The sequence below is a fragment of the Mustela lutreola genome, chromosome 13 (assembly GCF_030435805.1).
Source record: "Mustela lutreola isolate mMusLut2 chromosome 13, mMusLut2.pri, whole genome shotgun sequence".
NCBI lineage: Eukaryota > Metazoa > Chordata > Mammalia > Carnivora > Mustelidae > Mustela > Mustela lutreola.
The window spans coordinates 68163019-68189401 of NC_081302.1; the positions used below are offsets into that span (position 1 = coordinate 68163019).

At 38.7% G+C, this 26383-nt stretch overlaps 1 protein-coding gene across 1 annotated transcript in view; it reads left to right on the plus strand.

Annotated features, from left to right (window-relative positions):
• Positions 1-26383, plus strand: part of SMAD9 (SMAD family member 9) — a 74608-nt gene that overhangs the window by 19708 nt on the left and 28517 nt on the right.

The window sequence follows — 26383 nt, forward strand, 5'->3', positions numbered from 1 at the left end:
AATAAATTGCTCTCTATATATGCATACACACATACACACACACTCAATGAAAAAATATTAGCCATAAAAAGGAATGAAATACTGATATCTACTACCATGGGGATGAACTCTGAAAACATGTTAAGTGAAAGAAGCCAGATACAAAGGCCAGGTATTGCATGATTCCATTTATATGCAATAAGCAGAATAGGTTTCAGCCATAGAAATAGAGCGCAAGTAGAATATTACCAGGGTCAGGGGCCTGATGGTAGGGGTAGGACCTGGAAATGAGGAGAAATTGTATAATAGCTATAGGGTTTTACTTTGGGGTGGTGGGAATGATTTGGAATTAGAGGTAGTTGTACAACATTGTAAATGTACTAACTGCCACTGAATAGTTCACTTTAAAATGAATGATTTTATGTAATGTAAACTTCACTTTAACATAATTTGGAGAGGGGCACCTGGGTGGCTCAGTGGGTTAAGACTCTGCCTTCGGCTCAGGTCATGATCTCAGGGTTCTGGAATGGAGCCCTTCATCCGGCTCTCTGCTCAGCAGGGCGTCTGCTCCGCACCCCCTCCCGCCCCCCCCCCCAGCCACCTGCCTCTCTGCCTGCTTGTGATCTCTGTCAAATAAATAAAGAAAATCTTTAAAAAAAAAAAAAAAAAAAAGAAATCTTTAAATAAATAAATCCCTTTAAAAAAAAAGAAAGAAAAGGGGCGCCTGGGTGGCTCAGTGGTTTAAAGCCTCTGCCTTCGGCTCAGGTCATGATCCCAGGGTCCTGGGATCGAGTCCCACATCCAGCTCTCTGCTCTGTGGGGAGTCTGCTTCCTCCTCTCTCTCTGCCTGCCTTTCTGACTCCTTGTGATCTCTGTCAAATAAATAAATGAAATATTAAAAAAACAAAGAAGAAGTTCAAATTTGTAATAGTAGTCATATCAAGAAGCACATGAAAATTTGGGAATTTTGATTGATCAGATGAAATTTAACTAAAAGAACATTTGTGTATGTTTTAATTTTTGTAAGAATAGTAGCTTGATATGAAACTTAAGTAATTAGAACTGTAAAGTGACTTGACTGATTTACATATGACTAAAGACAAAATGCATCTAGGTTTTGTTTTTGTTTTTGTTTTAGCATTTACTCTGAAACTCCAGAAAGCCAGTTTTCTGTATAGGGAGTGCTCTAAATCTGTTTTGTGTTTTTCCAAATTACAGCACAAGAAAGTATTGCAAATGAAGTAAAAATGCAACTTAGAATTAAAATTAAAAGTCAAATATTACTCTGACTACCAAAAACCTTTAAGAAACAAAATATTTAATAACAAAAATGCTTACAATATATCATTCATTGAAATAGGCAGACTGTGAGACATATCTATAAACAAATGCTCTTTTAAAATATGTTTTGTTTATAAAAAAGATTTAAAAATTCACAAAAATGTTAACAATGATTATTCTCTCTGTGTGGATGAACAGTGGTTGTTTGAGGTTTTTTTTTTCATTTTCAGTTTTTTTTTTTCATGAACATGAATTGTGTTTTACTTTTTACTTATTTATTTTTATTTTTTATTTTTTATTTTTTTGTAAAGATTTTATTTATTTACTTGACAGAGAGAGATCACAAGTAGGCAGAGAGGCAGGCAGAGAGAGAGAGAGAGAGGAAGCAGGCTCCCTGCTGGGCAGATGCAGGCCTATCCCAGGACCCTGAGATCATGACCTGAGCAGAAGGCAGCGCTTAACTCACTGAGCCACCCAGGTGTCCCATGAATTGTTTTTTAAATCAAGGAGAGGAAAAACTCCCTTTCTATCCCAATTAAAGAAGGAAGTGAGAAAGAAAAGAAGGAAAGGCTAGACAGGACAGGGAAAGTAAGAGAAGATAGGAAATTCTTAACATTTACAAACATGCTACACAGAGTTCTGGTACATTTGTTTTTTTAATAATTTTTTATTTCTGGTACATTTTTAAATGAGAATGTTAGTAGTGGGGCGCCTGGGTGGCTCAGTTGTTAAGTGTCTGCCTTTGGGTCAGGTCATGATCTTGGGGTCCTGGATCGAGCCCCACATCAGGCTGTGTGCTCAGCGAGAAGCCTGCTTCTCCCTCTCCCCCATGCTTGTGTTCCCTTTTTGGTCTCTCTCTCGGTCAAATAAAGGAATAAAATCTTAAAAAAAAAAAAAAAAAAGACAGTGTTGGTAGAGGTGTGTATTGGAAACCTGGTGATTTGTAGAAAGTTTGGGAGAGATGGAGAGGAAGAGATGGTTTTTGAAAGATGTTTATAAAGTAAACAGTCCACAGGACTGGTAAGAGAGTGGGTAGGATTGGAATGAGAGACTGAGGGAGAGGTCAGTTTTCTTTTTTATATTTGTCAATTTAAAACCAAGTCATTTCAAATCTATTTTGTAACTGTTACTCTTTGGTGTAGGTAGAACTGTGATTCTTCTTTCTGTGACAAAAACTCATGTCTAAGCCCTTTGGCTTTTGCCAAGGTGGTTCAAAATAACACTAAATCACAGAGTTTCAAGCTGCCCAGGAAAATGCTGTTTCTTTCCAATGGGTTAATATCTGAGTACAGAAACCATGATCTAGAGCCTTCTGTTATCTTCAGCCTAAACAACTACCCTGGGTAACTTAAAAAAAAAAAAAAAATCAATCAATCATTCAATCACTAAATTTTCTATGCCCAGATTTCCAAACTTAATGTGCAGCTGTTAGCAGACCAAGTTCTCTCCCTCTGATTATTTAAATCCACGGTAAACACATCTTTGTCTGAAATTCCATTTCATTTTCATTTAACACTAATCTAAATCTGAATTTTTAAAGATTTTATTTTATTTTATTTTTTAGATTTTATTTATTTATTTGACAGACAGAGATCACAAGTAGGCAGAGAGGCAGAGGCAGGCAGAGAGAGAGGAGGAAGCAGGCTCCCTGCCGAGCAAAGAGCCCGATGCGGGGCTCTATCCAAGGACCCTGGGATCATGACCCGAGCTGAAGGCAGCGGCTTTAACCCACTGAGCCACCCAGGCGCCCCTGAATTTTTAAAGATTTTAAAGCAGAATTATGATTTATGTTAAACCAGGGGTGATTTTTGACACAGAGGGTGATTTTTGCCCCCAAGGGAAACCTGACAATATCTGGAGAACTTTTTAGTTGTCGCAGCTTGCGGAGGGCGGTACTACGGACACATATAGCGAACAGAGACCAGGGATGCTGCCAGACAGGACAGCCCCAAATCATTAAAATCAAGGGGAGAAAATGCAGTAGTGCTGAGAATGAGAAACCTGTGTAGGACCCTCAGGGGAACTTAGTAAGGAATAGATCCAAATAATTACAGTGTTGTTTATAGTAGAGGGATAGTTAGTCTATATGGATGTAGAGCATCGGGACTCATTAGAAAAAGGATGACCTGGGAAACTGAGAAAGATATGGATTTGAGGGCTTAAGGTTGATGGAGTGATAGAGGGATTAGCTGATTAATCTGACCTAAGGCCAACTAGTGCTGGCTGGAACTGCCTGCAGGAGATGGGGTGGGGGGCAGCTAGGCCATTTATAGAGTCCCTCACCACCAGATCAGGCAGAGAAAGGTGACAGCCGTCATTGCCACGAATGTGAAAAAGAGAGTGATGTAAATAAACTGATCATACATCACAGCCAAGGAGTGTTCTTGGGGTGGTACATATATCAGCAAGGGCTTAGATTACTGCCATCTTTTTATTTCGGACACTTAATCAACTTAATGCCACCCAGGCATCCCTCAATGCCTCTTTTAATGGGTTGGTTCAGGATTTCTAGGGAGACTTCACAGGGAGGTGAAAGGGATAACAACCTCAGAGGAGGTGACGTTCTCTGCCAGGACCAGAATCAGCGTGAGGCCATGCAGGGTGAGGGGCACATGGAAAGTACAGAGTAGCATCATGAGCAATGGTAGGGATCACATTCACAAAGGCAATCGGGAAGATTCTATGGGTGGGAGTGAACTTTGAAGAGGGGAGATGGAGGTCAGGAAGTACAAAAGGCGAGAATGAAGACAGAGGGCCAGGAAGGGCTAGTAATCCATAACAAATAATTAATTCTTAGATGCTCACTCAGTGTTCCCTGGGTGGCTTGTAAGTTTATAACTTGTGTTTAGTGGATGCTTAAGAGAGGCTCGTTCTTAACCTTTTTGTTCCTTGTTCTGAGGCTCTTCTGATTGTAGATTAGGGTCTTTTTCATAATCTTTGATTGGACTTTGGTTCTTAAATTTTGATCTGCTGAGGAATACTGTTAATTAACAAGAGGGACCATGTTATACATGTCCTCTGATATTTTGTTTTAAATTTATTAAATATTTTGTTATATAATAGTTGATACTTTCATTTGTTAAGGGTGTTTTTTTTTTTTTTTTTTTTTTAGAGAGAGAGAATAAGAGAGAGAGAGCATGAGAAGGGGGAGGGTCAGAGTGGGAAGCAGGCTCCTCGTTGAGCAGGGAGCCCACTACGGAACTTGATCCTGGGACTCCAGGATCATGACCAGAGCTGAAGGCAGTTGCTTAACCAACTAAGCCACCCGGCGCGCTGATACTTTCAAAAGAATATGTGATACATGTATAAAAATTATGAACATTTTAATAATATATGATAGTATAATAAGATTCAACACTAATAATGCTATATCTACCTGTTGTGCTGCTCCTTTGCCTCAAGTATTAATAGCTTGAATTTTGTGTTTTCACTTCTCTGATAGTTTAACTATAATTTCTTCACATATATATATCTATGATATTTTTTATTTTTAAACTTTAGAAAGATGATTCCATGTTCTGTGTAGTCTTCTAGGCTATGCTTTCTTTTTAAATTTAACATAATGTGTCTAAGATTAATCCTTGTGCATGTAGTTAATATATTTTTATTATTATATAATACTCCACTGTGAGATTTCATACATCCATACTTTAGTTGGTGGACGTTTGGGTTGTTTCTGCATTTTAGCCACTTTGAATGATACTGCTATGAATATTATATTTTGTCCAGTAGTGTCATTAGGATAGTGACTTTCAAATGGTTTTGTTTTTAACTATAACCCAACAGGACATACATGTCAATCTCTCTCTATATATATATTACTTTAAAGCTTTAAGATATATTTTCTCCAATCGCTCTGATAAAATCCAGCCTATTTAAAAAAAAACTAATACAGATCCAGTAAACTCAATAAATGAACTAATTTCAGTAATCATTTCTCTCTGAGGACTGAAAACCAGTCTAGGGTATATATACTGGGCTGTGAAATTTGCTAGATCCTATGATATTAAAAATTCAACTTTACGGGCACCTGGGTGGCTCAGGGGTTAAAGCCTCTGCCTTCGGCTCAGGTCATGATCTCAGGGTCCTGGGATGGTGCCCCACATGGGCTTTCTGCTCAGCGGGGAGCCTGCTTCCTTCTCTCTCTCTCTCTCTGCCTGCCTCTTTGCCTACTTGTGATCTCTGTCTGTCAAATAAATAAATAAAATATTAAAAAAAAAAATTCAGCTTTAAAAAATGATGGCAAATTGCTACCAAAATGAATACTTCACCTATTCCAAATTGTGGTTAATCACATTCTTATCAACCCTTGACATTTCAGACAAAACTAGGTTTTCAGCAAGAAGTCTATTAACTTAGTAAACCAAATGAGGATATATTAATTATTTTTATGTATGTTCTAACTTTTTTTTAAAGATTTTATTTATTTATTTGACAGACAGAGATCACAAGTAGGCAGACAGGCAGAGAGAGAGAGAGGAGGAAGCAGGCTCCCCGCTGAGCAGAGAGCCCAATGCGGGACTCGATCCCTGGACCCCGAGATCATGACCTGAGCCGAAGGCAGCGGCTTAACCCACTGAGCCACCCAGGCGCCCCTGTATGTTCTAATTTTAAAACTAAAAAATTCTTGCTGAATAAAGTGCCAAGACTTCTAGAAGACTAGAGAATACTGAGTCATCCTACAATTTGTTGAGCATTTGCCTAAGGATGTCTTCACATTTTCCTAGCTTAAAAATATATTTTCCTTTTTATTCTCTTCCCTCTGCTGCTTAAATATGCAACTATTGATCTATCTCAGTTGTGGCCTGTGCTTGATTATTTTAAAGTTAGGCATTACTGAGAAATTATCTGGGAAGTAAATGTTAAACATACTGAGAAAATAGCTATGTTGTCCTTGAGTAGTATGACACATTTCATTCTAAAAAGACTGAAATTTTTATGGATGGTTGATGATATCAATTTTAAGGCTCAAAGGATTGGTTAAATGTACATAAAATAGGCTGTTCAATGAAAAATTTTGGTTCACTTTTGGCAAAATGCAGCATTATAGTCCCAGCCTTAAATCTAAGACTGCATTAGTAAGAACTTCATTTAGCTTGTTTGTAGGCCTTGCTGTCATTTTAAGGTAGAAGATATCTTTCCTGGTATTTTCTTTGCACTTGCTAAGATAGTGCTTCCCCTCCTGGTGCATTCCGCTCCCGGCTTTTGCTGTGTTTCATGATTCCTTAGCATGTAAAAATCTACTTACTAGTCTGGAGGCAGTAACTGAATCTACATAGGGAGAAATTTTGCTCTGCACAATGACTAACTTCATTATTCATGGCTATCCTCTTGGTTGATGGGTGCTCAACTGTAATGTTCTTTTTTTTTTTTTTTTTTTTTTTTTTTAGATTTTTTTATTTATTCATTTTGACAGAGAGAGATCACAAGTAGGCAGAGAGTCAGACAGAGAGAGATTGGAGGAAGCAGGCTCCCTGCTGAGCAGAGAGCCCGATGTGGGACTCGATCCCAGGACCCTGAGATCATGACCTGAGCTGAAGGCAGCGGCTTAACCCACTGAGCCACCCAGGCGCCCCTCAACTGTAATGTTCTAAGGCACTTGTCTTAGGCTCTAACTTCCCTACAGCTTAATCTTCCAAGTTAGTGGTACAATCAAGCTTAGTCACCCAACAGTGCCATTTTGTATATATTTCAACAAAATTGTCATCATCGTTAACAAAAATTTTTGCAGCATTGTCTTACACTCTGTCATTCTTTTGGGTGTGTGTTTTTCTGGCTTGAGAATATACAGAGCTCATTACATGGATGAGCTTACTCTTTTCCAGCGCAGATTCAGTTTTTTGTTTTGTGTTTAGTTTCTGGAGTCCTTTCTCAACAGTGAGAATCCATACTGTACATGTAAAGGCCTGCACAGAGGGAAAGTAGCAGTTAACACATGTGATGTGGAGTGGAAGGAGTAGATGAATTTCCTTGCAGAAATACTAGGAGTCTAGTTGGTATCATGTTCAGTTATACCATGTCTGCCTTTGCAGAACATTCTGCCTGGAGAAAATGCAACAAGTTGGAGTTGCTCAAATTCATACCCTAGAGTCCATCCAGCGCTGGTCTAGGAAATAGGGCAACGGTCCTTCGGGTATCAGTTTCACTTGTGGGTCTCACTAGACCTGTACAGTGAAGAAAACACGCTGGGCTGGCGTTTTAGACCCTCTGTGATGAAATCACTCTGTTGCCACCTATGTTTAAAATAAGGATAAAGTAAAACAGTGCCCTCCCATAAACCATTTAGTAAAGCCTAAAATAGCCCCACAAGTATCCTTTATTATGTTTTTAGGACTCCAAATATTTTGAAGCAGTTTAATGGCATTGTATCCTGACTTAAATTTTTTTAATTCCTTAGGTAATGAAGATTTCTAATCTGAGAAGCCACTGTGTGGTTTTAGTACACACACAACACAGCCCCAGTGCATGGTAGAGACTAAATCTAAAAACTTTTGAGAATTACTTCAGGATGGCTTCCCAGAGGATATTTTTAAGAGTTTTTTTAGAAGTAATTCCTACTTTTTGTAGTGTGCCTAAGCACAAGGGAGGGTAGTAAAATGTTTTTGGTAAGTCATTCATTCTTCTCTAGATTGGTATTTCTCAGAGGACCTAAATGGGAAAGAGTGAAAGTGAAAGGTCATTTGTTGTATTTAAAAATAATTATAGATTAGAGTTATGAAAGTTAGTAAGAAAATTTTTTTAGTATGCCTCATATACGTTACTTGTGTGTTGATATACGAGAGGCTCTGAATGAAAAATAGAGAGAATTTTTTAAATGTGAGAAATAGGGGGAAAAAAAGTGTTTCTGTGTCTCTGTGTAATGTGGTTGTGATATACTATTCCTGCTATGCCTCATAATCACGTTCCCCCATATTTGGGCTGAATTGCATTTTCTTTCTTTTTTTTTTTTTAAAGATTTTATTTATTTATTTGACAGACAGAGATCACAAGCAGGCAGAGAGGCAGGCAGAGAGAGAGGAGGAAGCAGGCTCCCTGCCGAGCAAAGAGCCCGATGTGGGGCTGGCTGTGGGGCTCGATGTGGGGCTCGCTGTGGGGCTCGCTGTGGGGCTCGATGTGGGGCTCGATCCCAGGACCCTGAGATCATGACCTGAGCCGAAAGCAGCGGCTTAACCCACTGAGCCATCCAGGTGCCCCTGAATTGCATTTTCTGAGAGAAACAGGGAGGAAGATGGTTGGGGAGGGGGAGGGAAGTAGAAAGAGGGGGAGAGAGAGTAGATGAGAATGAATGTTTGTATTTGTTGAAGGGAAACTCATTTTTGTTGTTCCCAAACACTCCTCAGGGTTAAAAAATAACATCCAAGCTGTCCTGAGATGACTTTACAACAACAAAAAGGTGGAAATATACCTCATTTCCTACAAAACCAATTTAAATCATCTTTTTTTTTTTTTTTTTTTTAATCGGGAGTACCCGTTTTCCAGACGAGCTAAGCTAATCTATGTGATATTATCTGATATTTAGAATAGTATAGCTTATCTGTTTTCGGAAGGACATGCTGGGAACATTTTTTAAAAAGTGGGTTATTGACTACATCTGTAAAATAATACTGTATTGTTTACAAAAAAGCTTGGAACCGTTACAAAACTCAAAGTTTTAAGGTTTGGTGTTTGATGGGCAAAGAGTTTCACTGATTTGTTCCACACTTTGCTAACAAGATTAGCAAATACAAGAATACAAGAGTATTCTCCAGTGCCCGATAAAAACACTTAGAGAAGGTGGACAGAACATGTTTTTAAAATTAGAAATATATTTTAGAAGGAGGATGGTAAAATGAGTTCTCTTAATTCTGTTCTAGAGTTCAGATTTTTCTGACTAAAAAATTAGATCTGTTTAGAAGTAAACTTTGTGAGGTTTAGCAGTTAACTCTAGGAACTGCAACCTAAAGAACTTGGTAAATATGTGTGAAATAGGACATTTTTTTCCCTGAAAAAACTGTATATGGATCAGATTTTTCTAAATTGACTAATACTTTTACATTTATTATGATTCATTTTGTCAGACCAATGTCTTTCTCAGATTTATATTTGTGGTAAACCCAGATTTTCATGGGTCAGGATTGCTTGGAGTAATATACCTCTAAGATGCCTTGTATTGCATAAGATCTGATTTATTCTGAGGTTGCTAAGGGACAGAAAGTTTGATTTTTTTTTTTTTTAGAACAGCAGTTGTTCGCCAGTATATAAACAATTCAGTAAAAATAAATTTCTAAAGATCTTCAATTCATAATTGATAAATCATTCATGCTGAAATAGTTGGCTTTGATTCTTGTTCTCCTTGAGGCTGTGGAATGTTTTATAAACACATTAAGAGTTACAAATATAGAGAGAAGAAAGAATTGCACTGTCAGTAATGCGATAATACACATTTGTGCCTAGTGAATTTTTAATCAAAGTACTCTAATGTGAATGGTAAAGCATGTTAGAATTGGGTATAAATTAAAAATAGGCTTTAAGTAACACATAGTCTATGTTGCAGTCTGTTTGGGTCCTACAGTGAGTTAAAGGTTTACATTGTTTTTATAATCCTGGCTCTGCTGAGTTCTGTCTCTGAGGTTCAAGTTTTAGGACAAGCGAGAGCTCTTGATGAATGGATCATTTCTCTTTGTGATAGATAGTTGCTACCTGCTCTCTAACTGGGAATGCAAGACTTATTTTGAAGTGAAGGAAACAGGGAACCACGTCTTGGAGTGATAGCACACCACTTTCTGAAGAGATATGGGAAATCCAGTTTTCCTGGAGTTTTAACAAGAGCAGAACCAAAATATGTGATTCCCACAGAGAGACTCATGATATGCTTCAAAATGGGTTGAGGAAGGGGGACGCCTGGGTGGCTCAGTCGGTTAAGCCACTGCCTTTGGCTCAGGTCATATACCAGGGTCCTGGAACTGGATTCCAGTCCCACATCTGGCTCCTTGCTCAGCGGGAACCTGCTTCTCTGCCTCTGCCTGACACTGCCTGTTTGCTTGTGCTCTCTCTCTCTCAGACAGATAAATAATAAATACGATCTTTAAAAAAAAAAAAAAAAGCCTTTAAAAAATATGTTGAGGAAGGGTGGGAAAAATCAATCTTTACTAACAAAAAGTTTATACAGAAAGAAATTCAAGTATGAAAACTTAGTGCTACAATAACAGTGGGCAGAATACTTTCCGCTTTTCTGTAGTTGACTTCTGTTTTCTGTTGGAATCTTTACGACTCTGGAGGTATTTTGCAGTTGACACAAATACAAAAACGTACAGAAGTAACATGTCTTTCACTCTTCTTCCAGCCACAGTAGTTCTTTCCCCAAAGCAACTGCTGTCCGTTTCACGAGTAATGAAAGCATTTATCTCCAGCCCCTTCTGCTGAGCTATTAAAGTGTTCAAAAGACAACCGAGTTAATCACATCTTTTGGTAAGGGACACAAATACTGTGTATCACCATTTCAGAATTTCTTCTTTCTTCCTCACTGCCAAGGGCTGATGAGTAGCACGCACATCATACACACAAAAAATCTGTGGGTGTTACTTTTTCCCCACCTGAGGGCACTGCCTACTTGAGCAGGAACATGACCAACTTATATTTTGAGAGTTTATTGTAGTGATATTTTTGCGACCCTTATAGGTAAAATGTCCAAGCATGCGCTTGGCTGTCCTGCATCTTTATCCAGTTCTTGTCACCTCCTTGTATCAAAAGGGGAGAGAGCCCAGTGGTTAAAGGAACCAGGTTTCAGTCTGAGCAATGAACAATATTTATTTTCTAAGAGTAGGTCTCTTTTTTTCCTAAAGTGATTTGGAGTAGGACCCTAGAAAGGCTTCTTGTCAGTCATGCTGGCTGACTGGCCTCTATAGGAGTCTGCCTTTTGTTTTCTGTCCCATAAATCAGAACACACTCCTGCCTTCCCACTCTCTCGGTACTTCCCACCTTTCCCTGCTCCTCCAGTCTCTCGCCCTGCCCCTCCCAGTCTTTTTTTTTTCTTTTTTTTTAAAGATTTTATTTATTTATTTGACAGAGAGATCACAAGTAGGCAGAGAGGCAGGCAGAGAGAGAGGAGAAAGCAGGCACCCTGCTGAGCAGAGAGCCCGATGCGGGACTCGATCCCAGGACCCTGAGATCATGACCTGAGCCAAAGGCAGCGGCTTAACCCACTGAGCCACCTGGGCGCCCCGGCGCCCCCCACCCCTCCCAGTCTTAACTCAGACTTTGTCAGGGCCTTAATTAGTCTTTCAGACAGAATACTCCATTCTTCCTGGGACCAGATGGATAGACCTGCGCTGTCCTCTCTCGTCTCTTCTATCCATGGTCCCACATCCTGTCTCTCTTCTGCAACACGGAAAGTCTCCTTTTTACTGATGAATTCTTCTTAACCTGTAAGGTGCGCTTTAGAATCCCCATCTTAAAACAAAACAAAGCCACACTGTTGTGATTCTGGCCTTCCTCCTCAGCCACCACTCCGTTAGAGCTTCCGCAGCCTCTCACCCGAACTTTATGGCATCTTCTAGTTGGTTTCCCTGCTTGCCCTCCCATCCCATTTGTTCTTCACAGGAGCCACCATTGTGATCATTTAAGAATAAGTTGAATCAGGGGGCGCCTGGGTGGCTCAGTGGGTTAGGCCTCTGCCTTCTGCTCAGGTCACCATCTCAGAGTCCTGGGATTGAGCCCCACCTTGGGCTCTCTGCTCAGCAGGGAGTCTGCTTTCTCTCTCTGCCTGCCTCTCTGCCTACCTGTGAGCTCCCTGTCAAATAAATAAATTAATTAATTAATCTTTAAAAAAAGATATTAGATCACTGATTTGTTTTTGCAATCCATTCAAGGGTCCCCTTTGCAGTTAAAATAAAACCTATTTTCCATACATTGTCTTCAAGGTCCAGCACAACTACTTTGAATCCTTAGGTCCTGCCTCACCTCCAGCTGTGCACCTCCTTGCCCACTCCTCCCTGGCTACTCGGGCTTCCCTGCAGTTTCCCAAGGGCACCGAGTTCTACCCACACCCGTGCCATCCTTTTAGGGCTTTTGCCTGGAAGTCTCACTCTACAGCTTCTGACACTACCTCTCCCTCTCAGTTTAATTCTTACTTCCTCAGTGAAGTCTTCCCAATGGGTTCAAGAAGGGCTCTCACCCCTGCTTTGCTCTATCCCAACACTAATAGTATGTTTCTTTCCATATAGTACTTTATGACTTGTTAATATTTGCTTGTTTAATATTCTGATATGACTCTAAGCTCTGTGAGGGCAAGGACCATGTCTGTTATTTACCACTAGGCAGTGCCTGGCACAAAGTAAGCATTGGTGGCAGGTAATTTTGTTTTTTTTTTTTGGGGGGAATATACAAATGAGTAAATGAGCTGGTCCTTTTACAACAGAAAGCCAGTTCTTCACTTGAACTGCATGTCCCTTTAGAGTCACATTATTTTGGAGCTTGAACAGCTTTCTCCTGTCTTCCTATCATACATGCCCCTTCTGTCACCATCCTCCAGTTTAGTACAGAGTTCAGACTCAGCTTTGGGTCTGGCTCCTCTCTTGCCCTCAGTCTAAGCACAGCGGGGGGAGACACCCACTGTTGCTTTCCTCCTGTCTCATTTGGGCACTACTACTTACTAGTTCTGTAATCTTGGAGAAGTTACTTAATTTCAATGTGCCTCAGTTTTCTGAAATAGAAAGTAGGGTTATAATAACCACACATACTTGCTGCAGTGGTTCAGTGAGGAAATGCATGTGAAAACTTCTTATGATAATATGATGTGGGGCTCAGTCCCAGGACCCTGGGATCATGACCTGAGCCAAAGGCAGACACTTAACCGACGGAGCCATCCAGGTGCCCCAAACATCTTTTTATGTGCTTATTGGGCATGTATTATCTCCTTTGGAGAAATGTCTGTTCAAGTCCTTTGTTTTTTTTAATTGTGTTGTTTGGATTTTTGTTGTTGAGTTTTAGAAACTCTTTTTTCTGGATATTAATTGTTTATTAGACATATGATTTCTAAATATTTTCTCCCATTTTGTGGGTTGCCTTTTTATTCTGATGCACAAATTTTTAGAATTTTCATGAAGTGCTGTCTGTTTTTTCTTTTATTGCCTATGCCTTTGGTGTCATGTTGAAGAAATTGTTGCCATATCCAATGTTATGAATTTTTTGCCCTATGCTTTCTTCTAAAAGTTGGTTATAGTTTTAAGTCTTATAGTTAAATAGTTGATCCTTTTTTTGGTTGATTTTTGTGTATGGTCTGAAATAAAGATCCAATTTAATTATTTTGCATGTGGATATTTAGTTTTCCCAGCACCATTTGTTTGTAAGATTGTCCTTTCCCATTGAATAGTCTTTGACAAGGCACACTTGTCAAAATTATTTGACCACATACTTGGTGATTTATTCCTGGAGACTCTGTTCCATCCCATTGATCAGTGTGTGTGTCTTTATGCCAGTACCACACGGATTGACTTCTGTAGCTCTGTAGTAAGTTTTGAAATTAGGAAGTGTGAGGCCTCTGGTTTTTCAAGATTATTCTAACTATTCAGGGTCCCTTCAGATTCCATATGAATTCTAGGATGAGTTTTTCTATTTCTATTTCTATTTTCAAAGAAGTTTCAGAAACTTCTTTGGGATTTTGGTCAGGATTGCAATGAATCAGTAGATTATAAAGTATTGACATCTTGACAATATTAAGCCTCTAATCCATGAAGATGGGCTGTATCTCCATTTATTTATGTATTCTATCATTTCTTTCAACAATGTTTTATAGTTTTCATTTGTACAAGTTTTTACCTCCTTAGTTAATTCCTCTGTATTTTATTCTTTTTTTTCTTTGAATTTCAAAACTGATCATGTCTTAATAAAAAACGAAACAGAATATTTAATATGATAGCATTTTACAAAAACAAGGATCCTCCCTGCATGTTCAAAAGTAACATACGCTGTTTAGCTCATACTAATACACAGGCTTCAAAATCTTCTAAATCCCACGTGTAAATATCTCTCTCCAGTCATGCTATGTGTGAAATCAAAGATTCCTTGGGGGTCTATACAATAATGATATTTAGATCAGGGTTGAGAACACAAGAAATTCTTAAGAATACACATTCTCTTATGAGGAATCCGTATCTTGATCTGTGATGATGTTGTCGGAGATCTTCAGAGGCTTACAGCTCTGCTTTCTGCAGTGATTATTCATGTGCTCACTGAGCCAGGTCCTGGAGGGCCTGTTGGAGGGTGTTATACTCAGCCATGATCCCCTCATGCCTGTTACCATATGAGGGACCAGTGGGCTCTGAGCACCAGAGGCACTGATGATTCTCTCTAGCCTCTCCTCAAGTGAATGCTGAAACCTGGCCCCACTGAATATCATGGGGTCCAGGATTATCTTACTGTCAAATTTATTCATAGCCTCATTCAGCTCACCAATGCCCCTGTGGCCTTTGGCGTCATAGTGGGCCAGGTGGCTTGAGCAGCATTTGAGCAGTGGCCTCCTGGACATTTATAAACACATAATCTCAATTGGTTCTTTGGCAGCAGCATCTTTGTGGTGGAGAAGCACTTGGGAGGCCATGTACAGCATGGTGGTGTTCTACTGTGGCTACCGTCTCCTCCCAGCAGTGAGGGTCCTTCTGTTCCTTTGTCTTCTTGCTGTTACATAACAAAATTTCTCCTTCTCTTTGCCCAACTCTTTAAAGGGGTTCACAGGCTATTGCTTATTTGTAGCATGTTTGACAGTTTCTGGGATCTCCTCCCCTCTGCACAGCATCTGGCTAATGAAAGAATACTTTCCTAGTGATTTTGAAGAGGAAAGTCATCATCTTACTCTTGGAAATTCTGCAGACAACCAAGCACTTGGGGAGAAAGGAAGCAACACAGCAGATAAGATATGAGCAGCAGGTTTCTGGTGAGGCCTTTCTAAATATGTTATTCTTTTTGGTACTACTGTAAATGGGATTTTTTGGTAAGTTTCTTTCTGATTGTTCATTGTTGAGTGTTTAGAAATTTTGTGTGTTGACTTTCTATCCTTCTACTTTGCTGAATTTAGTTATTCTAACAGGTTCATTTGTTTGTTGGTATGTTTATGTGAAATCGAGTTTTCCAAATGAAAGATCAAATCATCTGTGAGTATGGATAATTTTACTTCTTCCTTCCCAATTTGGATGCCTTTTATTTCACTTTCTGCCTGGTTGTTCTGGCTAGAACTTTCGGTATTATGTTGAATAGAAGAGACAAAAGTGGACATCCTTGCCTTGTTCCTAATCTCAGAGGAAGGCTTTCAGTCTTTCACTGTTGAGTATAACGTTTGCTCTGGGTTTTTCATATACAGTTTTTATTCTGTTGAAATAGTTGTTTTCTATTCCTAGTTCATTCATTATTTGTTTTTTTTTAATCATGAAAAGGTGTTGAATGTTGTCAAATGCTTTTTCGGCTTCACTTAAGATGATCATGTCACCTCCTCACCCCCTGCTTCATTCTGTTAATGTGGTATATTAGAGTGAGTTTTCTTTGTTGAATCATATTTGTATTGCAGGAATAAATCCCACTTGGTCATGGTGTATAATCCTTTTAATACACTGAATTTAGTTAGTATTTTGTTGAGGATTTCTATATAAGTGCTCACAAAGAATATAGTTTTATTGTAGTGTGTTGTTTGTCTTTGGTCTCAGGATAATGCTGGCTTTATAGAATGAGTTAGGAAATCTCTTTTCATCAATTTTTTTTTGGAAAAGTTTGAGAAGGATTGGTATTAGTTCTTCTTTAAAGGTTTGGTAGAATTCTTCATTGAAACCAACAGGTCCTGGGCTCTTCTTTGTTGGGAAATTTCTGAGTATTAATTCAATCTCCTTACCAGTTATAGATCTGTTCATATTTTTTTTTTTATTTCTTTGTTAGTAGCTTTTGTGTTCCTAAGAATTTGTCCCATTTCATCTAGATTATCCAGTTTGTTTACATACAGATTTTCATAGTATTCTTTTATACTCTTTTTAAATTTTTGTAGAATCAGTTGTAATGTCTGCACCTTTTTTTCTGATTTTAGTAGAGTCTTTTCTTTTCTCTTAGTCCATCTAGCTAAGGGCTTGTCAATTTTATTGCTCTTTGCCGAGAACCAGCTCTTAGTTTTGTTGATTTTTTTCCCCCTTGTTGATTTCCTGGTTTCTGTTTTATTCATCTCTAATCAAATATTTATTATTTCCTTCCTTTCATTAGCTTTGTTTTTCATTTTCTCATTTTTTAAATCATAAAGTTAGATTGTTGATTTGAGATCTTTCTTATTTTTTAATGTGTTTTTAGCTATAAATTTCCCTGCTAACACTGTTTGTTGCATCTCATAAATTTTGTTGTTTTGCATTTTCTTTTTCATTTATTTATAAATATTTTCTAATTTCCTTAAGATTTCTTCTCTGATCCTTCAATCTGATCGTTGCTTGTTTGAGTGTATTGTTTGATTTCCACAAATTTGTGAATTTTCCAATTTTATTTCCGTTGTTGATTTCTAACTTCATCCTGTTGGGGTCAGAGAAGATACTTTGCACGAAATCTGTTTTTTTATATCTACTGAGACTTAATATGTGGCCTAACATATGGTCTACCCTGGCAGATGTCCCATGTGCACTTGAGAAGAGTGGGTATGGTGTTGATGTTGGATAGGCTGTTCTGTTAATGTCTGTTAGATCCAGTTGATTTATTGTGTTAAGTTCTCTGTTTCCTTACTTACCTCTGTGTGGTTGTTCTATCCATTATTGAGAGTAGGGTATTGATATCTCCAACTCTTGCTGTAGCACTGTCTTGTTCTCCCTTCAATTCTGTTGGTTTTTACTTCATAAATTTTGCTGATCTGCCATTTTTTCATGAATGTTTATAGTTGTTCTATCTTTCTGACACACTCAGTCTTTTATTAATTATATCAAGTTTTTATCTCTTATAAACTTTTTTGATTAAAGTCTATTTAGTCTGGTATTAGTACAGCTAGCCCTACTCTCTTTTGATTGATGTTTGCATAAAATATCTTTTCTCAACATTTCATTTTCAATCCATTTGTGTCTTTGTATCCAGTGTGAGTCTCCTTGGATCATTTTTCTTTTCCTACTCTTCTGCCAATCTCTGTCTTTTGGTTGGAAAGTTTAACCCATTTACAGTTAAAATAATTAGTGATAATGAGAGACTTCCTTCTGCCATTTTGCTATTTGTTTTATATATGCCTGATGGCTTTTTCAGTTCCTTATTTCTTGCATTGCTCTCTTCTTTTGTGTTATGTTGGGGTTTTTTAAGTGAAATATTTAAATTCCTTTCTCATTTCCTTTTGTGTATACTCTTCAGCTATTTTATTTTTCTTTTCTTTTTTTTTTTTTTTCAAGAAGAAAGAGATTACAAGTAGGCAGAGAGGCAGACAGAGAGAGGGAGAGAAGAAGCTCCCCACTGAGCAGAGGGCCCAGTGCGGGACTTGATCCCAGGACCCTGAGATTATGACCTCACCTGAAGGCAGAGGGTTCACCCACTGAGCCACCCAGGCGCCCCTTTAGCTATTTTCTTTTTGGTTACCACTGGAATTGCTTTAAACATCTTGAAGTCATAATACTCTAATTTGAATTCATGCCAGGTTAACTTTAATAACATATAAAATTCAGCTTTTTCAGTCCTCCAGGCCTATCCCTTTCAGTTGTTCACAAAATTACATCTTTACACATTGTACGCCTCAAGACATAAACTAATATTTTAGTGCATCAGTCTCTTAAATTACACAGAAAGCAATATGTAGAGTTGCAAAACAAAGTTACAGTAGTGCTAGCTTTTAGACAATATTTAAAAAATATATATATTGGTCTCTTAAATCATGTAGACAATAAACTAGTGAAGTTATAAACCTTTGTTACAGTAATACTAGCTTTTACAATTGCCTATGCATTCATCTTTATTTAGATCTTTATTTCTTCATATGATTCAAGTTAGTGTCTCATGTCCTTCATTTCACCTTGCAGTACTCCCTTGATCATTTCTTTTTCTTCCAGGACAGGTCTAGTGGTAATGAACTCCCTTAGCTTATGTTTATTGCGACTGTCTTAATTTCTCCTTCACCATTGAAGGACAGTTTTTCCTGATACAGGATTCTCAGTTTATAGTTTTTTCCTTTGAGCACTTTGATATTACTGGCCTAATTTGTATCCCTCTAGTGAATTTTTCATTTCTGTTATTGTAATTTTCAGTTCCAGAATTTCTTATTGGTTTCTTTTTAGGTTTTCTATTTCTATTGATACTTCCATTTATTCATAATTTTTTTTTTTTTTTTTTTTTTTTTTTTTTTTTTTTTTTTTTTTTTAGTTTCTCTACATCTTCCTTTAATTTTTTGAGCATCTTTTAGTTAGTTGGGTTGACATCTTCGTCTAGTAGATCTGCCATCAGGTCTTTCTTGGGAACAGTTTGATTTGAATGGGCCATACTTTCTTATTTCTCTGTATGCTTGTGATTTGTTGTTGTCAAAGCCTGAACATCTGAATCTGATAATGTGGTGAATCTGGAAATCAGATTCTCTGCCTTTGCCAGGGTTTGTGGGTTTTTGTTATTGCTTTTGGTTTTGTTTTGTTTTTTAATATTGTAAGCAGTTTCTGTGCCAAGGATCAGCCTGGGGTATAAATTCAAGGTCTTCTCTGAGCCTGCTTCTTTCCTAGATATGCAGAGTCACTTTCTACTTTTCCCCATATATGCAGTGGCTTTTGCAGATCCTAGCCTTTAATGTCTGTCTGGCTCCTAAAAGAAGAAAAAGAAAAAAGATGGGGGGTTGGGGAAGGGTGTTGGTCCTATTTAAAAGCCCTGGAAGTAACTGTAGCCAGAGGAGGAGAGACTTGCAACAGTGAGGGGACGTACACATCTAGCGGCTACCCTCATATTTGCAATTCTGTGATCAGAAACAGCAGTCATTGGTCAGACCACAGATACCTGATGTTTGGAGGACAGGATCCATTTTGCTTTCCCTGGCTCCTGCAGAGTGAGTACAAGGTGCTGCAGGAACATATGCACAGTTGCCTGCCAGGGGTAGGGGGTTGGTCACAGCTACTGAGCTAAGAACTGCAATTGACCCATATTAGCCACATTTGCCGTCCAAATCTTCCCCTAGAAGCTGTAATCTTTCAACTGGTTCTAGAGTTCCAGAATAGTTAAGTTATCCTGCCAGTATAATAATCTTCGCCTAGATGGGGAGACAGATATCTGGTGCTTCATACTCCTCCATCGTTCCAAAACCCTCCGACTCTAGTCTTTAAGGCTCTCCTCCATCTTAGTTGGGATAGTCCACAATTGTCTTATGTCCCTTCAGCTTGTTCCCTTCTCTCTCTTACCTTCTTCTTTCTTCTAATTCAGTGTTGTTGTTGTTGTTTTTTGTTTGTTTTTTTTATTTTTTTAACCTTTCAGAGGTCATAGGTTCTTTTCAGAATTTGCAGAAAAATACCCATGAACTGTCTCCCTAGAGAAACATATATGTACAATCATTCAAAATGAGCAGACAATTCAGATGTCCAGCAGATGACCTGAAGTCCTATCCTGGCCTATTTGAATAGAGCCTTTATTATAAAGAAGCATCTCTGTCATCTTCCTTGGTACTGTGGTCAGAAGATATTCTGTCCTGCAACAAGATGTTAACTAGCAGACTATGAACAGGAATTGCTCTCTCACAGATTTGTAGGAAAATTCTGAGTACAGTTAGAAAAGCCTCTTTTCCAGAATATGAAATCATGATACATTTTCCACATTTACGCAATTGATATATTTATCCAATGACACTAAACTGGTGCATGTATGGAGTAGTTACTTATAGTTTATTTATTTTTTTTTTAAAGATTTTATTTATTTATTTGACAGACAGAGATCACGAGTAGGCAGAGAGGCAGGCAGAGAGAGAGAGAGGAGGAAGCAGGCTTCCTGCTGAGCAGAGAGCCCGATGTGGGACTCGATCCCAGGACCCTGAGATCATGACCTGAGCCGAAGGCAGCGGCTTAACCCACTGAGCCACCCAGGCGCCCCATTACTTATAGTTTACAATGCAAACTTGTAATTGTCACTCTTTTGAAACACATAGGGATGACAGACTAACTTAAGTGAGGACAAAATCAAATCAATGAAATATACGTCCAGTGCATTTGTGTGTGTGTATGTGTGTGAAGCCTGATTTCTCTTCAGGTATATAGAGTAATAACACATTATGTATATATGACAATAGGGATAATAACAGCCAATTATTTTCTAGGTAGACTTTTTTTGGATCTGCTTTTATACTTCAAAAACACTTGTTATCACCATATTAATTATTAGTATACAAATAGTATTATAAAAGTAGGATAGTATTATAAAAAGTTATCAAGTATTATATTACTATATAAAAAGTATTATAAAAGTAGTCAAGGAAACAGCCTTTTCCTTTAAGAGATTAAATGTTCCTTTGGCAAGTGTGTTCAAGTTCTGAATTTGGTTCATAAAACTGTTTTATAGAAGGGATACCATGGATTATAGGGTCAAATTGATAAGATTAAAAAATTTAAAAAACAAAGCAAATAATGAAACCGTAACATTTTGTCATGGTGAGTATTTCTGGAATGGGCCCTTGCAGAATGGACCAATGCCTCCTGATCCCCTTGGCTGATGATGGCAACCAGCCTGATAGGTGATATGGACTTTTCTTGGCCACACTGACCAAGAAGCAGTGCCCATGAAGGATTGTTCAGAGGTTCTTTGTGTGTAGTGCTTAGGCATGCTCCAGGACAGATAGCCGACATGTTCATCTAAAATGGTAATTTTTTTTGAATTTTGTTTTCTTCAGAATTAAAATCACCAATTGAATCTTCTAAGAAGGCCAGTAAGTAAAAATAATCTCAGTAACTGCTAACAGGAGTTTGATTTAGACTGACAGATTACAAATGAAAGGTTCATATCTCCCAACTGTTTTCCAGCTTGGCAAATTGGATTTTAGTGTAGAATTATGTACAGTTAAAGCATGGTATATGCATGTGGTCAGTGCTGTGCTTCTTTTAAGTGGTCCTGTTTAAAAACTTGGAAATGAGGAGTTTTGTTGTTCCCTTAGTGGGGTCTATTATAAATCTCATATGCCCGAAAAAGAAAGTCCTGTTTCATGCGGTGCACTAAGTAGACCATGAGTAAACTGGAGGAGGGATGGGCATAGTGCTTTTGTCCTTCCGTCCACAGAAGGCAAGCTCTTGTGGCCAACAGATGACATTTGTGGAGATCTGGGGTGATGAAGGAAGACACTGCAAGTGATGTCAAACACAGTAATACCAAGCATACATTTTCACTCTTACTCCTTAGTGGTAATAAAAACAATTCTAGAAAGAAACAAAAATCTGGAAAGACAAGTGAAAATCATGTGGTGTTGGTAGATGACATTTGCTGTGAAAAGGGTCAGTTTGACAACTGTGGAGGGGGGAATGTTGTTTTGCTCCACTCTGTGCAATATAGCTTCACGAGTAAAGGTTTCAGTCTCAGACTGGACTATTCTGGGTGTCGGGTGGGGGGAGTAGCAATGTAGCATCAAGAGCAGCTAAATGAGTCACACAGTCCCATGTGGCAGGTACAGCCAACAGCCATGGAGTCATGGAACTATAGCTCAGACAGACCCTCACAGGGAGGGTGAGCATCCCACCCCTTGATCTGCAGATGAGGAAATGAGGGGGCTCAGAGAGACCACATAGATGCTTTGTGGCAAGGGATAGAGAGTTTTCTTAGGAAAGTGAGAATTATTTTCTATTTTTTATTTTTTATAAACATATAATATATTTTTATCCCCAGGGGTACAGGTCTGTGAATCACCAGGTTTACACACTTCACAGCACTCACCATAGCACATACCCTCCCCAATGTCCATAACCCCACCCCCCCTCCCAACTCCCCTCCCCCCAGCAACCCTCAGTTTGTTTTGTGAGAGTAAGTCACTTATGTTTTATCTCCCTCCCAATCCCATCTTGTTTCATTTATTCTTCTCCTAACCCCCTTAACCCCCCATGTTGCATCTCCACTTCCTCATATCAGGGAGATCATATGATAGTTGTCTTTCTCTGCTTGACTTATTTCGCTAAGCATGATACCCTCTAGTTCCATCCATGTCGTTGCAAATGGCAAGAATTCATTTCTTTTGATGGCTGCATAGTATTCTATTGTGTATATATACCACATGTTCTTTATCCATTCATCTGTTGATGGACATCTAGGTTCTTTCCATAGTTTGGCTATTGTAGACATTGCTGCTATAAACACTCGGGTGCATGTGCCCCTTCGAATCACTACGTTTGTATCTTTAGGGTAAATACCCAGTAGTGCAATTGCTAGGTCATAGGTAGTTCTATTTTCAACATTTTGAGGTACCTCCATGCTGTTTTCCAGAGTGGTTGCACCAGCTTGCATTCCCACCAACAGTGTAAGAGGGTTCCCCAGAAAGTGAGAATTTAACCGCAAAAAGAATTAGTAGAAAATTATCCTAATCTGACAAATTAGTTATTTTTTTAAGATTTTATTTATTTATTTATTCATTCATTCATTTTTAAAGATTTTATTTATTTGACAGATAGAGATCACAAGTAAGCAGAGAGGCAGGCAGAGAGAGAGAGAGGAGGAAGCAGCCTCCCCACTGAGCAGAGAGCCTGATGTGGGGCTCGATCCCAGGACTCTAGGATCATGACCTGAGTGGAAGGCAGAGTCTTTAATCCACTGAGCCACCCAGGCGCCCTTTAAGTTAGTTTATTTTTTAACTGTGACCTAAATCCTCTAAGTACAACTCAGTTATCATCTCCAGAATCCTTCTAGAACCCCCAGCCTTGGGCCAAGGACTCTTCCTCGTGTACCCACCTCTGGCATCTCGCTTCCATAGCTCTCATTAGATGTTGCAGAAATTATCTGGTCAGGATTTTGTTTTAAATCCTTCACGTACATTCATATTTAGAATCTGTTTTGTTTCATTCTTCTTTGTAGTTTTATAGGAATAGAGGAACTACATGCTATATTAACAGCTCCACTCCTATTTGTGGAACCACTTTTTAATAACTTCCCTGGGAGTCTTTTCTTTTACTTACAGGGTGAGCCTGGGCACTGGTGTTTTCAGGAGGCCACAGTAATTTGAGCAGATAGTCTATGGGCATTTAAATTATCTGACAGTGGAAAGCTGTTCTGAGCCAGGTTGACACTCCTAAACAAGCTTGCATGGGGCGGAGGGGCCGGGGTGGCTACACTGTTGATGCCGGGGTGATGGCCAGCTGGAAATAAACAAGGGGCTCTTTGTTCTACTGGTGGCAAAAACTATTTGTGAGTGAGATTGGAACAGCCTTAATGAGCCTGAAGTGGCAACCTGGACAAATAGGAACTAAAGTCTTAGTGTTAGTGAGAATCCAAGTCCGATTCCCTTTTTGAGTTTACTTTTTCTATCAAAAATATATACCAAACATAGGAGCAAGTATAGAGAATATTGTTTGAACGTCTGCCTGCCCACCCATTGCTTTACTAAATTTTAACTTTCTGATATTTTCTATCCTCTTTCTTCCCTACCCAGAGGCATTTATTACACATTTGGTTTGAAATACTTTGAGATTCTGAATTTGACTCATTGGGGTCTCCCTCCATGCCAGGGCTGCTGTATAATGGGACAGGTGCTGGGCCTTATAACAATAAAAACATAGTTTTGGAGCCACTATGAGGCTATCATAAAGATTCAGAATGTGGCACGAGATCAGACCACAGAGACGGGTTCCACAGACCTTACGTTCTTGACCAGTCTCGGTGTTGTCCCCAACAGATGAGGAGAGATGGTGGCCCAGAAAGTCACTCACCAAGGTGAGCCTCGAACGGACATGGTTTCAGGATCTCTGGTTTAAGGGTAGTGCCTTTCAGTCTTTCTGGATTGTAACCCACAGTAGCAAACCGCATTGCGTTGTGCATTGCAAATTGCTCAGTGACCCTCAGCATAAGCGCGTGTACACTCGTACACACTCACACAGAGCACACGCCTGTGAGTGAAGGTGTTAATGAAATAATACCCTTTCTTTGTAAACTGCACTACAGTCTAGTCTATTTTGTTGTACAAAAGCTATTTTGTTTGACTAAATTGATTTCATGTGTCATTAATAGTTAGGAACCCGTGGTTTAAAACAACAGCAGCAAAGCCCAGTTTAGAGAACCATTATTTGTCTCATGGAGCAAACATTTTTTGAAGGGTTATTTGGTTTAACTCTGCTGAATATTTTGTAAAAAGCTTTTATGTATCCCTGACTTAAACTTCAAACTTTATTTCACAATGTACTCATGGAAGTCCCATGTAAAATTAAGCAGAATTCAAAGCTCTTTGGGGGTTCAGGTCATTCTGCACCGTGTTACTTCTCTTTCATGCTCCCAATCCTCTTCAACCATTGCTTTAAGGCAGCCTGTCTTGATTAAATAAACAGACCTTGAACACGGTGACTTAACTATTTTTTATAAATTCACGATCGTTAAGCCACAAAATCAACCTTTCCAAATAAAACTGAGCATAAGTCAAACTGCCAAGTGAGAAAACCCAGCTATCAAGTCCTCAAGTCTCCTTTGCCTCAGAGTTTACCTCTCTGTTCAATGCTAAAGTCTATATGAAGAACAAAGTGATGCGGGTGCTGCTTTATATTCATTAAACTCATCGATTTGCTTGTAACCAGGCTGACATTCTCCTCCCCTGGCGGGGGTGCTGACAACTCTCATGACAGCAGGGGTTTATGTAGCACCTTTGCTGGGAGAAGTTTATATAATTGTACCCGGATAGGTACAACTTTCCCTCCAGGGAAGTGGAAGAGAAAATGATACTTACTGCATATCAAATAAGCAGTCATTGGAGATTTTGAGCTAGATTGATTCTGACATACTGAAATGAGTTTGCGTGCTCCAAAATCTTACCAACAGACACTTTAAACTTTAATAAGGTAGCTGGTTTCCAGAATCTGGAAGAAGGAGAGGGTTTTGTTTGAGCCAACTATTTCACAGAAGAGGAAGTGTGGTTCTACCTCAGGAAATTTAAATGGGACTGTTGAATAATGAGGAAAGAATGTCTCCTTTGGATGACAGGGTGAAGAAGTATTCAACTGATTTTCAGGCAGAATAACAAATGGGACAACAGTACTTTTGTGTACCATTTTTTGTACCATGAGTATGTATAACTTCTAAAAAAAAAAAAAACCAGTTCTCAAACTTTTTGGTTTTATGACGCCTTTCTACTCTTAAGAATTATTGAGAACTCCAAAGAACCTTTGTTTGTGTGGCTCATATATATCAGCCTTTACCATTTTCAGAATTAAGACTGAGAAACTTAAACATATTTATTGATTCATTTAAAATCATGTTTTTCTTTTTTTAAATTTTATTTATTTATTTGACAGACAGAGATCACAAGTAGGCAGAGAAGCAGGCAGAGAGAGAAGAGGAAGCAGGCTCCCCGCCGAGCAGAGAGCCCGATGTGGGGCTCGATCCCAGGACCCTGGGATCATGACCTGAGCTGAAGGCAGAGGCTTTAACCCACTGAGCCACCCAGGCACTCCTTATTGATTCATTTAAAAAGAATGATAAACTTTATCATATCTTATATATTAACAAAAACATTTTTATTTAAAAATGATATTTAAAAAGAATTATTAAAAAGACTGCTACTGTTTCATATCTTGGCAAATCTCTTTAATGCCTGGTTAAGAGAAGACACTTGGATTCTCATATCTGTTTTTGCATATCATCATTTGTGATATATTTTTTTAAGTTGAAACACATGAAGAAAATCTAGCACACACAGTAATGTAATTGGAAAAGAGAGGACCCTGGAAGCCCCCTCATGGGAACTCTGGTCCTTTGAAAACCACTATCCTATAAAGTAGTTTGTACATAAATGGTGGGATTATTAGTGTCCTCATTTTTTTTTCTATTCCATTTATATATTTTTCCAACAGTGAAGATGAATTACTTGCACAAACTGTAATTGAGAAAGGAAGAAGAATAAGCATGTTGTAGAAAGATTATAGAGGCCCTCAAAATCCAGGGAGAGAAGTTTATACTTGGGAAATGAAGGAGTCACTGTAATTTCTTAAATAGGAAATGACTCGGTAAAAATTGTGTTGGGGAGTGA